This window comes from Cupressus sempervirens, chromosome 9 (genome assembly GCF_028749045.1).
Source record: "Cupressus sempervirens isolate cs-2001-9-10 chromosome 9, ASM2874904v1, whole genome shotgun sequence".
Lineage (NCBI taxonomy): Eukaryota > Viridiplantae > Streptophyta > Pinopsida > Cupressales > Cupressaceae > Cupressus > Cupressus sempervirens.
In genome coordinates, this window is record NC_143126.1 from 712,318,112 (window position 1) to 712,334,681 (window position 16,570).

Consider the following 16,570-nt stretch of genomic DNA (forward strand, 5'->3'; position numbering starts at 1 on the left):
GTGGAATTTGTTGTTCTTCTTGATGAGGGTTTTGGTTTTGAGGGTTTTGAGACTCTTGTGGATTTTTCGGTTGATTATGGACATTTCTTGATAAAAAATCAATTGAAATACAAATAAATAAACAAATGTAAATAAAATTTGTAAAAACCCTACAAAACAATATGAAAAATATATTAAACAACGCAAAGTTAAGTTTATATCACTTACGGCATCGTCGTGGGTGTGCTTGTTATCTTTGATTTCATTGGCGAGGAGGCATATTGGCAAATGATGGTGAAAACTTGGGTTTTTTACTCGCGTACACATTGTTCTCTGTGGGAATAGCAAAAAAAGAACATAAAAATGATGGGTTGTGGGTTTGCAGCCCTTTTTTTTTTTTTTTTTGATTGCACAAATAGCGCGTGCAAGCTATTGAAATTAGGGGAAAAAAAAAACCTTGTCACCTTTTTGGCACCACAACTCGGTGCATATGCCCTTCTTGCATATTTTATAGAATACTTGACCTATAAAAGAGAAGAACTTTACAAGCTAATGAGAACTATCAAGATCATAAAACCACACATCTTTTCCAAACAATGAAGAATTAACATGACTTCAATCGTTATTAAAGTTGTCAGACTCAAGGTGAAAACATTAGTCGTTGGTGGCCAACTAGCTCTAAGTTCTTCATCACATAATTGTCACTAATAAAATGTTTATTTCACATGACAAGGTCATAGAAAGACTAAAGGTTTTAATAACAAGATATTTTATTACATTTTCTTGAAATGGGTAGGGGCAAAGAGACAAACATGGACTACATTAGGACTCTAGTTTATTATCCATCCAATCAAGGATGTCACTGACAACCTCATCTTGCTCATGTTCAAACAATAAATCATGAAAAAGTCCTTCGTAAAGATTTATTGTTTTATTACTTGAAGTGGCTTGATCATATAAATCCTAAGATGTAGTAGGATCTGTCACGGTGTCTACAGTTCCATGGAGGACTAAAAAGGGAATAGTTACTCTTTGCATGTTGTGTTGCAAAAATGAGTAGATCCGAAGTACTTCACAGCCTGTTCACATTCTAATTGGTCCAGTGTATACTAGTGGATCAAAGTACTTAGCAATAAGTGCTTCTTGATCATGAGATACAGCTGATCCTCTCTTACTTGCTCCACTCAATTGATATCTTGGTAAAACAAGTAAAAATAATGGTGCAATTGCCTACCATAATTCAAGCATACATTTATCAAATTCATTTTTATTTGAATATAAGATTTTTTAAAATACTAAAATCTTGTTCAAAGTTGCTTCATCTTAAAGCTGGTTTGAACCATTTATTTTTATTTTTTAATGTTAGCAACTTCTTAATTATTTTTTAAAGAAATCGATTTATGTATAAGTGCCAAGATTAATGTATTGATCCCCTGACCTATATTGATAGATGTCCCTAACATCATAGTACTCAGCTATGAGTTCCATACTTCTTAAATCATCTTTGAACACTGTAATATAGGGTAGATGCTCTTAAAAACAAATCTAGTTCAAAATTCAATGTGTTACCACAAAAATTGGATGTGCAATCCACACACAGAGTGTTGGAGAAGTTGTGACAATTCCTTGTACCATTTTCTTGACATTAGAATCTAATGTTGCCTTCAAACATGTATTATATGAAAGTCAAGGTGAGTAGGTGCTAGAAACATTTAATAATCATATTCACAATAAATAAATGACTAGAGGTAAAAAAGTAATGTGTTTAATTACTTTAGGATTGAAAACTAGAATTAGTAAATCCAACCTATTTATCAAAAGCACATCAGTAAAGGAATTCTTCAAGTAGGATCTTAATAATTTGGAACCATTAAATCAAGAAGGAAAGAATACTACCTTCAAGATAATTGCCCCTCCTATTGAGTGGCAAAACAAGAAGCATGGCACTCCTAGGTTCTTTGTTCTTACTTTTTGTAGAAACATTTTTTGTAGGATAAGGTGGTGTAATATATGATTTCATAATTATAATAATATCTTCCTATATTGGTTAAAAATGTGGAACTTGTTTATGCATACCATGCCTTCAAAAACCTAATCCAGTGATGGTACATATCCATGTAGCCCATCACTACCTCCATGGCCTGTAAAACCAAATAATTAAATAAGTATTCCCTATAAAGGACATCGAGGCCTATAAAAGAAACTTCTACAGCTAATGATTTGGATTCCTTATTAAGGAGAAATAAAGTGATAGTGTGTCAACTCTTAGAAGGACCTAAAGTATCTTGTACTTATGGATGCTTATAATAAATTACAATAAAGCATACATATCAATATTTGTAATACATAATAAGTTGACAGTGGGCATTTATGAAAACCAATTTTAAACTATGTAGGTCAAATAAATTGAGTCAAAAGTGTTGCACAAAATAATAGAACTAGGTTCCCTACCATAGAAATTACATCAAGAGAACGTAAAAAAATGTTGATAAAGAAATGTATGTTTTTTATTCAAATGAGACATCCAAAGAAAGGCATTAATGCCTACAAAAATAGAGAAACACACAGAAACAATAAACAAAAACAAAAAAAATAGACATGGATACTAATAGTTGAGCATATGCTCTACCACAGCCACATAATTCTATTCATTTTCTCTTCAAATCCCATGATGATCATGATATTGGATCTATCTTCAACACTAGTTTTAACAACCTTAGACTTTGCTTAGACTACCCCAAGCTTCTTGTATTTCCTAATTAAAATACAATAGTAATACCATAGCTCTTTCTATAGCAAAAACAAAATTCAAAATCGTGATTAATTTAAGAAGAAAATGATATAAAGAAAATACAGTCGAAGCAACATGTGCATACATTACTTGTGTTTCCTTGTGTATTTAGATAAATCGAGAGGATAGTGTTCATTCAATTTTTTAAATTTTAACATTTGCAAAAATGAAAAACTTGTCTACACATTGTATCAACTTCCATTAAATTACAATAGCACCACAAGGATAATCACCCCAAATTGTTCAACCAAAATTATGATATAGACTCATACATCAATCTCTTGTTTTGACCTACACAATGTTCTTCATGTAGTCATCATATTCATGATTCTTTGTATTATTGTAACATTTAGTATTTATAAGAATGATTGATGACCTACAATTTATCTATCAACAACAAGATAATATAAAAGTGGAAGACTCTTCAAAACCCATGATATTGAATTCAAAGAAGAAATTTACATTTCTAGAAATGAATTGTGTAAGTAAGTAGAGACATTTTTCCTAACTAAACACTAGCAATAAGATACTTGTAATTAAAATAACAAATAAGTTTCATTATTCCTTCAACTTATTATTCTAATCCTTTTGTGTTCCTCTTTTTTAGAACTTATTGTCACTCTTAACATTTATGAAATGCTCTATTAAGCTCTCTTACAACTACCTTCAAAGCCTTGTTTCATTACTATCAAGTTATAGATCTCATCATGCACAATTTTGTAATACCACGAATGTGCAATTACAATGCAATATAAATTGTGATTTTATTTTTACATATACAAAGATTATTCTCTTCTCTGGCATCAATATATAATCCTAAAAAAGTGAGGTTTTCAAGTACCATACATAACTACTAAAACCAAATAAGTTGAGAAAAAATCAAACTATCTCTCTCTCTCTCTCTCTCTCTCTCTCTCTCTCTCTCTCTCTCTCTCTCTCTCTCTCTCTCTCTCTCTCTCTCACACACACACACACACACACAGAAGAAATATCCTCTTAAATCAAATTGTTCTAGATACCTTATGTGCAAGGCAATGAATGGTGGCTTGCCCTATATTATACCAAGAAGAGTGTGAGAAAGACTCTGAATAGGTTTAGCAACCTTCAATGCCTGGTAATTAGCATGGCAATAGAGCTTCTGAATTGAATTAAAATAACTCAAGCAAAAAATGTGAAGAATTGAGCAACTTTATAGGTGCAGGCACCAAGGCAACTAATCTACTTTTCAACTATTCACATCAAAATAGAAATTTTTCTAAATCATTAATAGAGAATTATTGAGAGAATACTCAAGAAAAAATTAAAATTCTACCCAATAAGATTCTCCTTTGGGATAGTATCAGTGATAATCAATTCCAAATGGCAATCAACAAAGACCTCTTAGCTCAAGTGACAGTTTGGGATCTAAATAAATAAAAGTAACAATAATTAATAACCTGTCTATTTCCTATCACTACTCAAAAGATGTAAAACTGGAAACAATCTGATAATGTGTAATCTTGCATAGTTATTGATAATATTGCAATATTTCATCAAGGAGAATTTAATAATTTATATGTGCACTCACTGTAGCCACTCAGGTAATAGCAAGACAACACTATATCAATGCTAATCAGTAATCTCCATTATACATTTTCTTTATGTATGAAGCTTGTGTAATGGTTCCCTCATGTACATTCTATTTACATGTGCAACTACCATGACCACCTGGGCAACAGTAAGCCAACACTATACCAATGCTAATCAAAATCTTCATTGTACATTTTAAACATGTATAAAGCTTGTGTAATTGGTTCTTCCTGTGTATTTTGCTTACATGCACAATCACCATGGCTATCAGGGTAGCAACAATCCAACATTGTACCATGTTTCTTTAAGATGAGAATGACCTTCGTCCAGAAGAGTTGTAGAATAATCTCCATTATAAATTTTCCACAAGCATAAAACCCATATGATTGTTTCCTCCTGTGTATTATGCATACCTCACACTCTATGTAGGTCAACAATATAAATATACACAAATTAATAAATTATACTCTGGAAGTGTCTCTTTCACTATGTCCTTCACAATGCCCCAACTACCTAAAACTTGTAGAGAACATTCAAAAGTTGGTGTTATGTTGACATGCATCACTCAAGATATTAGAAAACTTTTTCCAATCATAAGCAGTCTCTTCCATACATTTGTTATAAGAAATAAGCTTATGTCATCAATTCCCCTATTTATTATCCAGGTCATGTAGCCTAGAGAAGTTAACAACTAAAAGGATAATTGCACTCTAAAATTGTTCCCCCTTCATCTCCCTTAACTTTCCCCAATCACCCAAAGCTTGAAGATGTCATTCAACTATTCAAATGTTGGTGTTCTTAAGTTGACATGCATCACTCTCTAAGAAAAGCTTGTATCATCAGCTCCTGTTTGCAATCTAGAGAAATTAACAACTAAAAGGATTATTTCATTCTAAAAAATTTTCCCCTTCATCATCTCCCTCAACTTGCCCCAATTACCCAAAACTTAAAGATGACATTCAAAAGTCAATGTTCTTCTGAATGACAGCTGATACACACAACATCATATTTTAGCATGCTTTAGCATGTCAAGAGTGCACTTTCTTCTATCTTCTCTTCTTCTAAGTTTCCACAAATGTTCTTGAAAAAAATGTTTTTCAATGAAGCAAATTAATGAATTTTCACCCATAGAAAGAAAATTCAATTAGTAATTCATTTTGGCCCAGGGGGGGAATGGAGTTCATTTTTCTTACGTTGAAGAGTTTGTTGAGAAAAGAAGTACATAATTAAGGCCATGCAATTTGTTGAGGCCTTATGTCTTGAGAAAAAATTCACCATATATAGATTGCTCCTATGGATTGATATTAGCCAATAATTTTAATAAATTTGGATCTTGATATGTAATTGTGTATGTCAATTAACAAGCATTATGAGATGGGAAATCAAATATATTGATTTTGTTTTATACAAAATGTTAATCTAAAAAAACTGTGCTATCTCAGAATTTAATGTACATCAATACCAAGACACTATATCAAAAAATAATGAGTTCACTAGGACATATGAAGCATTAGGATCAAGGCTTCAAATAACCTAACCAACTATGTACTAGTCCACTTATCTGATAGATTTATACCATCAAACCACCAAGACCTAACTACAGCTTTGACGTTACATGTGAAGCAAATGTCTAAGATACAAAATTGTGCACCTATTTCTTCACATCTAAAAACATCGAAGCATGAATGGTGAATATCAAACATCCCATCCACATGTCATTTGTATGCTAAAAAGGAGTTCTAACATGTTATACTAAGATTTAATATCCACTTGCCTTTCCATCCAAAGTGCATTATTTGAAAATAAATATACTTGCCTTTTTGGCGTTTGGTAAATTCAATAATATTTGCAATGCTTAAGCTCAAACAAACTCCCACCACTAGAAGATAATCAATGTTAAACTTGAGTAGGGACACAAGTCCCAGTGCTAACCAAACAACAACCTACAAAATAAATAGGTAGAAATAAGATAGGATAGAACAATAGCTATGAAAAGAATTAGCCAATAAGGCAGTTGAAATAGAATTTTATTGGCAGGTTGATAGCTTTCTATCTAAGATATGCAATTGTGGCTCATATTTTATGTGAAATAGAATGTAATGAGCAAGTTGGTAGTTTTTTAAGTTAGTTTTGATTTCAAGTCCTTTTCTCTTTGGTGATGGCAAACTAGTATTTTGGCCCTTCAAATTATACATTGGTTAGGAAATGTAGATATGTATTTTGGATTGGGAAGTTATAAGATTTAATAATCTAGTTAATGTGTAGACTATTTTATAATAGTTGTGCAAGTTTTTTATGGTGTTTTACTTTAAACTATATAATTTATCTGTAAAATAATAGAATGGAATAAAGTTTCTTTATTATTTCTTATAAACTTTAAAAGAATACAGTAGTTTGATGTTCTGAACTTTGAAGATGGAATTATATAACATTAGTTATGCTCATATGTTGGTCATGTCAAATTGATGCAATGCATTTTCCTATGACACATGATTCTAGAATTTGTTTGATGCCATATGAAAATGGTCATTTATTTATCTTCAATCCATTTGTATTATACGGTATGGTTTCTACTTCGTGTTATGTTGTTTACTTACTCCTCCAAAACACTTCTATGTGACTTTAGATTGATCTCACTCAATTATGGGGAGGCATAAGAATGATCTCAAATTTGGAACCTCAACTTAAATTTATGAGTAGTTATGAGTGGTCTAGTTCATATTCATGCAATCTTCTAGTTGCTATGAGTGATCTAGTTCATATTTCATGCAATATATTGTTATGTGATGGTATTCAAAAGTTATCCACTATGTATTTAATTTTGAATGGTGGATTTGAAAAAAAATATAGCTTATTGCTGGAGGATGGTGTGAAGAGAAATAGGGGGAACTCTTCTATTGTTTGAAATTGTATTGTTACTATTTGAATTGTCGATGACCTACTTCTAATTCATCCAGGCTATCCAACTTTACACATGCGGAGTGAGATCAATTGGGGAAAAAGTGAACATAAGCTAATACTATAAGTCTTCAACTTTCTTGCTTATTCCCATGTTCTTTTCAAATTTCATGTTCTTGATGACCTCGCTGTCAATTTCACTTTCCATTCTGCTCTTCTTTTGATAGAGTTATTAATCCTCAATGATTTGGAATTATCATTTACTCTATTGATATGAAGACAATGATTTAATGGTCTCTTATTTGGTGACTAATTATGGCCGCCTAAATGATTTGATGAGAGAGAATTCCAATTTAGATACATCCACATATGCTAGACCATTGCTCATGCAAATCCATAGCACAAGTGCATCTATTTAATCTTTATAATTAGGGATGACTAGCAGAGAGCACTCACATATTGGATAGAGGGAGAGAAAAAGAATCCTCTTTGCAGTATTTGTACGAATGCTACCATGATTTCAGAGACTTCAAAATATGGAAAAACTTGTGTTACTATATTGCAAATGTATGGTATCAAAAGCCTTTTTACCAAATACATTTTCTAGTCAATAGCACTAATGGAATGCTTGGCAGTTCAACTCTTACAAAATAAAATAAAAAAGGGGGAAAGATTATTAAATGGGACTAAATATTAAATACAAGAATAGAAAAGACCTATATGCCAAATACCTCTATTTTTTCATAATATATTGAGAGCTTCATAGATTTCAGCATTTAAATGAGCATGAAATAAATAGGGAGCAATATAAATTTTGTATGAGAAGCAGCTCAACATTATCCAACATGCAAATAGATTACTTAGTAGAAATTCTGCTCAAAGGTAAAGTGTTGGTAACATGTGAAATATAATAATAAGCAAAGTAAAAACCAAAATAAGAGGGTCACATACCATCTGTGTGATCTCCACCAACGGGAATGCTAGTTCTAGTTGCCATGAGCATTGTCATTCCAATGATTAGAGAAAATAATTATTCATATTTTATATCAAATGCCATTTTTGTAAAAGAAAAAGGTGTAAAATCATATCAGCTTATGATGAATTGATACAGTTTTCATAGAATAGAATATTTTGCAGAGAATAGAAATGTATGAACATTTTTACCAAATACTATTAAACTCGTTGAACTTCTATGTTGGATCTTTCTTGTGTGATTAGAATATATTTTTCCACTACACTAATTCATTTCCACATTAGACACAATGAAACATAAATGTGTATTGATTCATCTTAAGTTCAATGAGGATCCAAATTTAGACCATTCACACATATTATGACCTTTTTCTACTATTCCAAACATGTAAAAGGTGAATAAACCCATAAAATGCAATGTGATCTTCATTTTGATTCATTTGACAAACACATTGAATGGTAAATGCAACGAAGAATGGTTTTTTGGACTAGAATTTTAATTAACTAATAATATAATGCCACCTCTCTTAGAAGTATATTAAAGAGTTAGTAGTGATGGAGCCCTATTTTTTGTAAAAACTTATGGCCTTCATTTAAGAGATGATGTTGAAGATTTGATAAAATATTATGGCCTCTTATAAATCTAGTTTTAAGAACAACATTGGTAAACATTTTGTCACCCAATTATGGGTTAATATGCTCATTGTTCAAATTAAAATCAACTTAAAATGTTATCAAATGAAGGCTACCTTTAAACATCACATACTCACATGTTGCTTTCTTTGCTACCATTTTTAATAGCAATACCAATTATGAGCACCAAAAGAGAAAGAGGAGAAATTAGTTTAGAATATGGATATAAGTTTACAAGTCTTTCCATGGTATAAAAATATAAAGTAAATGGGTTACCTTGGTTTGGATGTAGTAATGAAGGTTGCTCCAGCAGTCCTCATCGACTATGGTTTGCCTATTTTTTATGGGGTCAAGGTTGTTCGCAGTAACTATCAGATGACTACTAGAAACTAAAACACTAAGGAGGGCTATAATTACCTAATTAGAAAATAGCTAAGACCAAACACAAACATCTATTTGAAATAAGGATTATTTGTATGGTGGCTTGTGGACTGCAACACCATCTATTGTCATATGGGAGTTATGGTAGGAGAGAAATAGATGCATTTTTAGAAATAGAAGGATATGATATGAACAACTTATTGACAAGATGGAGGCTACCATTATCAAGATTGTGAATAATAGAATATTGAATAAGAAAAAAGTGGCAGAAAAGATGACTTACTAGGATGAGAAGATAAGAGATAGATGGATTGGGTTTAAGATTCCTTGGTATGTTAGTTTGAGCTTCATTTGGTTTTGAGAATACTTTAATATTCTATACTTAATAAGGGCAATCACATGAAGGTGGAAGCTCATCTGGCCTCACTACCTCCCCCTAACATCAATCTAAATTACTAATTATCATCTAATTACATACTTCATTCATTCATTCATCCATTTATGAACTATAACATTCAATCAATACAATCACATAACATTCATTAATATGATATAAAATTCATTAATACACGATACTAATCAAGACTTCATTAACGCATAAAAATATTCATTAACATGAAATAAAACTCAATATTAATACACAAAATTCATAGATAATTACTTAAAAAAAAGTTCTTTCATTATCCAACAAATTTTATCAAACAAGGTTTATCAAAAAGCATTTTTAAAATATCATTTCTTATTTTTGTTTTTCTTAGCTCTATTAAGAAAAAGGTTGATAGGAGCATCAATATCTTCCTCATTCTCCTCCTCTTGTGGAACATGCAATGTCAAATTATGATGCCTCCTCCTGTTTGGAAGAACAGGAGGCTACTGCACGAAAGGGGGCTATGTTGCAAGAACAAGTAAATGGGTTAAAGTGGCATACTCTTTTTCTTTTTTTAACTGTTACAAGTATTTAATTAAGTAGTACAACATAACATTCATTTTTCTTACCTGACAATGCCACATCATGTACATTAACATTTTGATCTGTCAACACGTCAACATGTTGAACACTTGGAACATGCTCCACTCCTTCACCATAATGTTCAACATCCTCTAAAATATTCAAAAAAAGAATGCACGTCAAATTGTAATTGAAGATGTTAAATTGTATTCATAATTGCATAATTAATTTCCAATAGAAAATTAATACCTCCACCACTATAATGCACACCATGTCCTTCATCACAAGCAGGTTCTATGATAGGATATGAAGGCTACAGTGAAATGTTATTTGTATTGTTATGTAGTTAATATATGTTCAAAACTAACACCAAAAAAAAAATTTCTCAACTATTCAATTTGATTTACTTTTCATTTGACCAATTTACCTGTGTCTCATTTGGTGCACTAGATTCTTGGACAAGGCTTTCAAATTCTTGGCATAGGCGTGCAACCACAACTTTATAGCCTTCCTTCAAGGCAATTTTTTTATCTTCATCTATGAACTCCACATTTAATTCTGTGCCCTGTATTTTTTTCTTAATATCGTCAGTTTTGCATGTATGGTTTCATAAAACAAAATTGTTTGCAACATTATATTAAAAAATTATCTGAAATTTCATTGTTTCTACTTACAAGTTGAGACTGAAGATTCATATAGCCACCAAAACCAAGTTTGTGTTGGCCAACCTTTTCTAGTTCACTTTTGTAGCCACATATGTGTCTTGTAGTCTATGAACAATTTTAAAAATGTTAGATTATATATTTACAATGATCACTAATTAGTGCATGATTACATTGTACTTAATACTATCATGGCATAGATTCTTTTTCCCTGTGTTGGTCATTTCCTCTATTTTCACATAGTTTTTTCTCCTTTGCATCTTCTATTATTTCATTCTACTCCATCGATGGAATCATAGGAGGACAATCGTACTTTAGGTTCTCCTTTAGACCCCTTATATATTAATCCCTCATAGTCTTTATATGCCTTGATGCTCTATACAAAAGTAAGGTAGTGTCATTTTTTTATTTTTTTTCAAATAGGTCCTCAAAAGATGTAATTAATTGATTTTTTAATTCAGAACCCTATTTATTCCACCTTTTTAAATAAATAAAAATTGTTAGATCAATAACTTTAATATAGTACAATAAATGGAAGAAAAGAAAAATTTTGTAGCAATGATATGAAACTAAATACCTTTTACATATGATGGGTCCAAATAGCCTCAATGTCATATCAAAAAGATGATCAAAGAAAACATCATTACCTACAAAAATATAAAGGGATTATCAGTCCAAAATGAGTTATGTATAAGTAAACTAAAATTACACTTTAAATAATAACAATTTTAAAGCACTTGAAAGCTTTTGTAGTTTTAATGGAAACATAGTTTTCTTGTTTAGCAATAATGTCCCTACAAATGAACTAGTACTAGTCACGGGACTGCTCCAAGAAATGGATCAACTTCAATACTACTAGTCTTTGTTGCTTTGTCAACTGAAGGTCTACCTATTAGTGCACAAAATAGGTACATGAGTACAAAATCCACCCAAAAAAAAAAATAATGCATGACTAACTCATTACAAAATATAGAAAAACAAGGTTTTACCAGTTGTAGTGGGCATAGACGAGGATGTTTGCAGATCTCCTTGTTGTCGACAATGCACTTGGCAATATCGGGTCGTCGATCAAAGGAGGCATCTGCAATCCCTCATGAGCTAAAGAATACAATATTGTTAGCATAGACATTTACAATGGATAAAGATCAAATGGGATACTAGCTAGAAGCATCCAAAAATAAAATTTCAGTGTTATAATGTTGATGAAAACAAACAAAGAAAGTGTTACTTACATGAAGGTTGTGCACTACAACCCTCATCATGTTCACCATGCAGTGTCACAACTATCACATATTTCTATAGAAGAACACATAATATTTTAGATCATGATCTATAAGATACTATAAACTATAAACATCTATTGAACTTCTATTATTGCTTTACATTAATTACTGCTTATCTTCAAAGATTCGACCCTATGGCCCAATTCTTTTTTCAGTGCCTCTTTCTCCTCGCTTGTGTCACACTCAATGATAATATTAACAATTTCATCACTATATCTTTGAGTTTTTGGGCCATGAACATAGGGTCAGAACTAAGGGCAATGTCATGTAGAAATGACACCTGTATTTCAGGTCGTGTTTGATCTACTATCATTCTAGTTTTTCCTTGTCATTTGTGACATCAATATCGGTAAAATTCTATCAAAATAACTCCAAATCCATAAAGGAAAGAACATAATAATATGACATTTTTTTCTATATAATTTGAACAATTACAATAATTATAGTTTACCTCCACTAAAGGTGTGTGAGATGGTGCATCCCTACATGTATGTAGTGGTCTACCCATGTCACCCTGTGAAAAAGATTAGTAATTCTTAGAAATCAGCAGTGAAATGAAAGTATTTTACATGTTGTACTTAATGTTTATATCTACACATATGATTTTCAAAGAAAATTTTGGTATAACTAATGTGTATATTTGCAAAATTCAATATCAGTAAAATTCCATCAAAACAACTCCAAAGCCATAACTAAAACAACATAATATTATGACATTTGTTTATATATAATTTGAACAATTAAAATAATTAAGGTTTACCTCCACTAAAGAAGGTGTGTGAGATGGTGCATCCCTACCTGGGCGACATGTTGATCTATCCATGTCGCCCTATGAAAAAGATTAGTAATTCTTAGCAATTAGTAGTGAAAAGAAAATATTTGACATGTTGCAGTACTTTATGTTTATATCTGCACATATTTTTTTTAAAGAAAAATTTGGTGTAACTAATATGTATATCTGCAAAATTCAATATTGGTAAAATTCCATCAAAATAAGTACATGTCCATAAAGAAAAGAACATAATAATACGACATTTGTTTCTATATAATTTGAACAATTACAATAATCAAGGTTTACCTTCACTAAAGAAGGTGTGTGAGATGGTGCATCCCTGCCTATGCGTGGTGGTCTATCCATGTTTCCCTATGAAAAAGATTAGTAATTCTTAGCAATCAATAGAAAAACAAAAGTAATAGACTTACCAAAAAAATATATTAATAATAAAGTATATTGTATATTGGAGTCACTATTAATTGGAGGCATCAATTGGCCCTTGGTCTATTGGTGAAGATGAATGGCTCACAAAGATCCCACTAGGGTTCAAATCTTACTGAGTGCAAGGCTCTGACACCATAAGGGATGAGGTAGGGATCGTACCCTAGGTAATTTTGACGGCATGGATGCCCTTCGATCCTTGGCTCTAAGTCAAAGAGTTTTTAGGCATGTGTGGGCTTGTATCGAGTCCCTAAATCTTTAGGTGGTGGCCTTTGCTAATTGGTAGCTGACAGGCCTCGTGCCTCACTGGGCTGCCTCATAGGTTTGAACCCTTCATCAATATATATATATATATATATATATGATGTAATTGGTTTAAATGTTATACTTACCAGTCCCATGGTAGGGAATTTTTTTGTATCTACACGATTCAAATTGTAATCTCTCAGAAGCTCTTCTCCTACACTTATTTATTTTATCGCACATACAAAAACATGATCTCCCTGCCTTGCATATACAATTTGCCAACTTATTAGTTGACACAAGTCGAGAACTATTTATAAATCCTACAATATTCCCTATTGCTTCTAGCTTTCCATCAATATACATAGTGAACATTTTAGTTTGATCATTTTCTTTGCATTGTATATAATTTGGTGACAATGCATACCTACACATTTTTTTTATATTACACAATCCGCATCCAATTGTTGTAATTGTAAAAAGGTCCTACATAATTGATCAATTCAGAAACTTTATTGTAATAAACCTTTATGCCATCCATGGAAAATAGGCCCAAACCATGTAATGAAGATGGAGCAATGCCATATATGTTGATCTCAGATTGGTTTTGACAATTGAGTGTCAACACACTTAAGAAACTTTCTAAGTTCATGCCAAGTTGCAATATGTGTTGAGTCAAAAATTCAATAAGTGTCGAGTCATTCAGATGTTGAGCAAATAGATGGTGTTGAGAAAGTATATGTGCCAAGTGAGCAATAGATTTCAAGCAAGTTTCAAGTGTCAAGCAAGACAGAATTTTAGTATGTATTGAGCATCAGTAATCAGCAAGTGTCGAGCAACATAGAATCAACATAAGAGTTTGTGCCTTCACAAAGTAAGATGTAAACCATTTTTGAGTTCACATATGGATAGATCTTGAAGCTTAGAGATAAGGTCTATTTGGATTCCCTATGCAATCAACATGCAACCAATGAGAAAAATGGAAGGATTTGAGTGAGAAAATTGGATAAATCTCCATCGTAGATTCATACCTAACCCTAAGTCACGAAATCTTTTTAAGGAGAGATGAAACCCCATATTTTACAGGGTGTGAGAGCGGATGCATGTGAGGAGAGAATGCTAGCGAAGATTTGAAAGAAGTAAAATGGGTGAATTGACTTAGAAGTAGGACAGAATTGCAAAATTAGTTAGCAGAACAAAGTATCAAGGTTACAACATTTTTCATACTAGATCAGTGAGGATCAGATTGGATAGAACAAGAATTTGAAATCAGCAATAGCAAATTGTAAGTGTATCAAATCAAACATTCTATTATACTCTTTAACAATTGTTATAGTAGAGTAAAATCCTATAGACTTAGGTTGGTTTAATAGCCATTGTATAAAGCCTTTAACAGGGTGACATTCCAAGTGAGTGTTCTAAAGTCCTTTAGCTAGGCACACTTCTAATAGGGTGTTAAAATGTTTTAACAGGGTAGGATCTAATAATCCTTTGTAAGTCTTTAACAAGGTAGACTTTTCATAGGGAAGATCATGAGAATGGTCAAAATATGTAACCCTAATAGGTGAACTTTATTGTTGTAGTAGTGAAGAGTTGTGGGTGTCATCCCCACCCCAATTTTTTCTTCTCATTGGAGGGTTTTTGGATAATCATATCTGGTGTCAAGTGTTTATGTGGATGCATTTTCTTTACATGTTATTTCTATATGTTTATGCATGCAATGTTTTAAAGTTAAAATTTGGGCTGGTTAAATTTTAGTACTTTTGATTCACCCCCCTCCCTCTCAGAAGTATACTTCCCACTTGTAAATCCCAACAATTGGTATTAGAGCTTAGTTTTCATCATGAGAAGCCTTACAAGTTAGAGAAAAGATCTTGAGGTGGAAGTCTACAAGTTGGGAAAGACCATTGAGAATAAGGAGATTGAGACACATCTCTTACTACAAAAATTGGACGAAACCAAAGATGCTTTGAGGAGTTCGCTAAAGAGAAGGAAAGAGATTGCCATAGTTAAGAATGGTACCTAATACAAGGAGATTGACATGACAAAGTTATTTGTAGATGGTAACTCTTGTGAGTCTGATGCAGTAATTGCAGATCTCATGGACAAGAACAGAGCACAAGCTGAGGAGATTAGAAATCTCAAGTTGGAGCAAGAATCACAAGCAATATTGCTATGTGAGGTGACTGAACAAAAGAAGAAAGCTATAGAAGAAAAGGCCATGATTGAAGAAGACAAAAGAATCTTGTCAAATAGATTGGAAGAAAAATCAGCAAAGCTATCTAGGATCTTAAACAGGCAACTAGACACCCTAAGTCAAATGATGAGTGCTCATCATGAGTTGAATGCTAAGGACATTGAGATAACTACATTGAAGCTATAGAATGAGCAACTGCAAAATGACCTAAAAGAGAGAGAAAGACTTTTCTAAAAGCTTCAACAAGACAAATGAAGCCATCAAATACTTTGAGCAACTATTGAAATCCCCTAGATCCAATAAAGACACATCAAGTTTGGACATACAAGAAATGAAGAAGGACAATCGTCTAAAACTACTGAGGAAACAAATAATAAAGGTAAGAAATCTAAACCTACTTTTCATCATTGTGGAAAGAAAGGACATACAGCTAATGTTTGCAAGAGCAAGAATGCTAGTCAGAATGTCAGACCAAAGAATATGACACATTGTTACAAGTGCAACAAACAAGGTCATCAAACACATGAATGCAGAACCATAACCATGTATGCACCAAGATTTGAAGGATGCTCCTACAATTGTCAAAAGTTTGGACAAAAAGCCTTTGAGTGTAGATCCAAGACCACATGGTCATCAAACAAGAGAAGAAGCCATGAAAATTTCTATAATTGGGACTATAATACAAGACATAACTATCACTACTGTCACGAGTATGGACACATCCCTAAGAATTGTATAAGAACACATTTCAATGGAAGCTATAGCAAATGGTTGAGCCAAACTACATGCTTTAGTTG

General features: G+C 32.1%; 1 pseudogene; it reads right to left on the reverse strand.

The window, feature by feature from the left end:
- Positions 1–801: 801 nt before the first annotated feature.
- LOC149540706 (caffeoylshikimate esterase-like) overlaps positions 802–16,570 on the reverse strand; it is a 29,807-nt pseudogene continuing 14,038 nt past the window's right edge.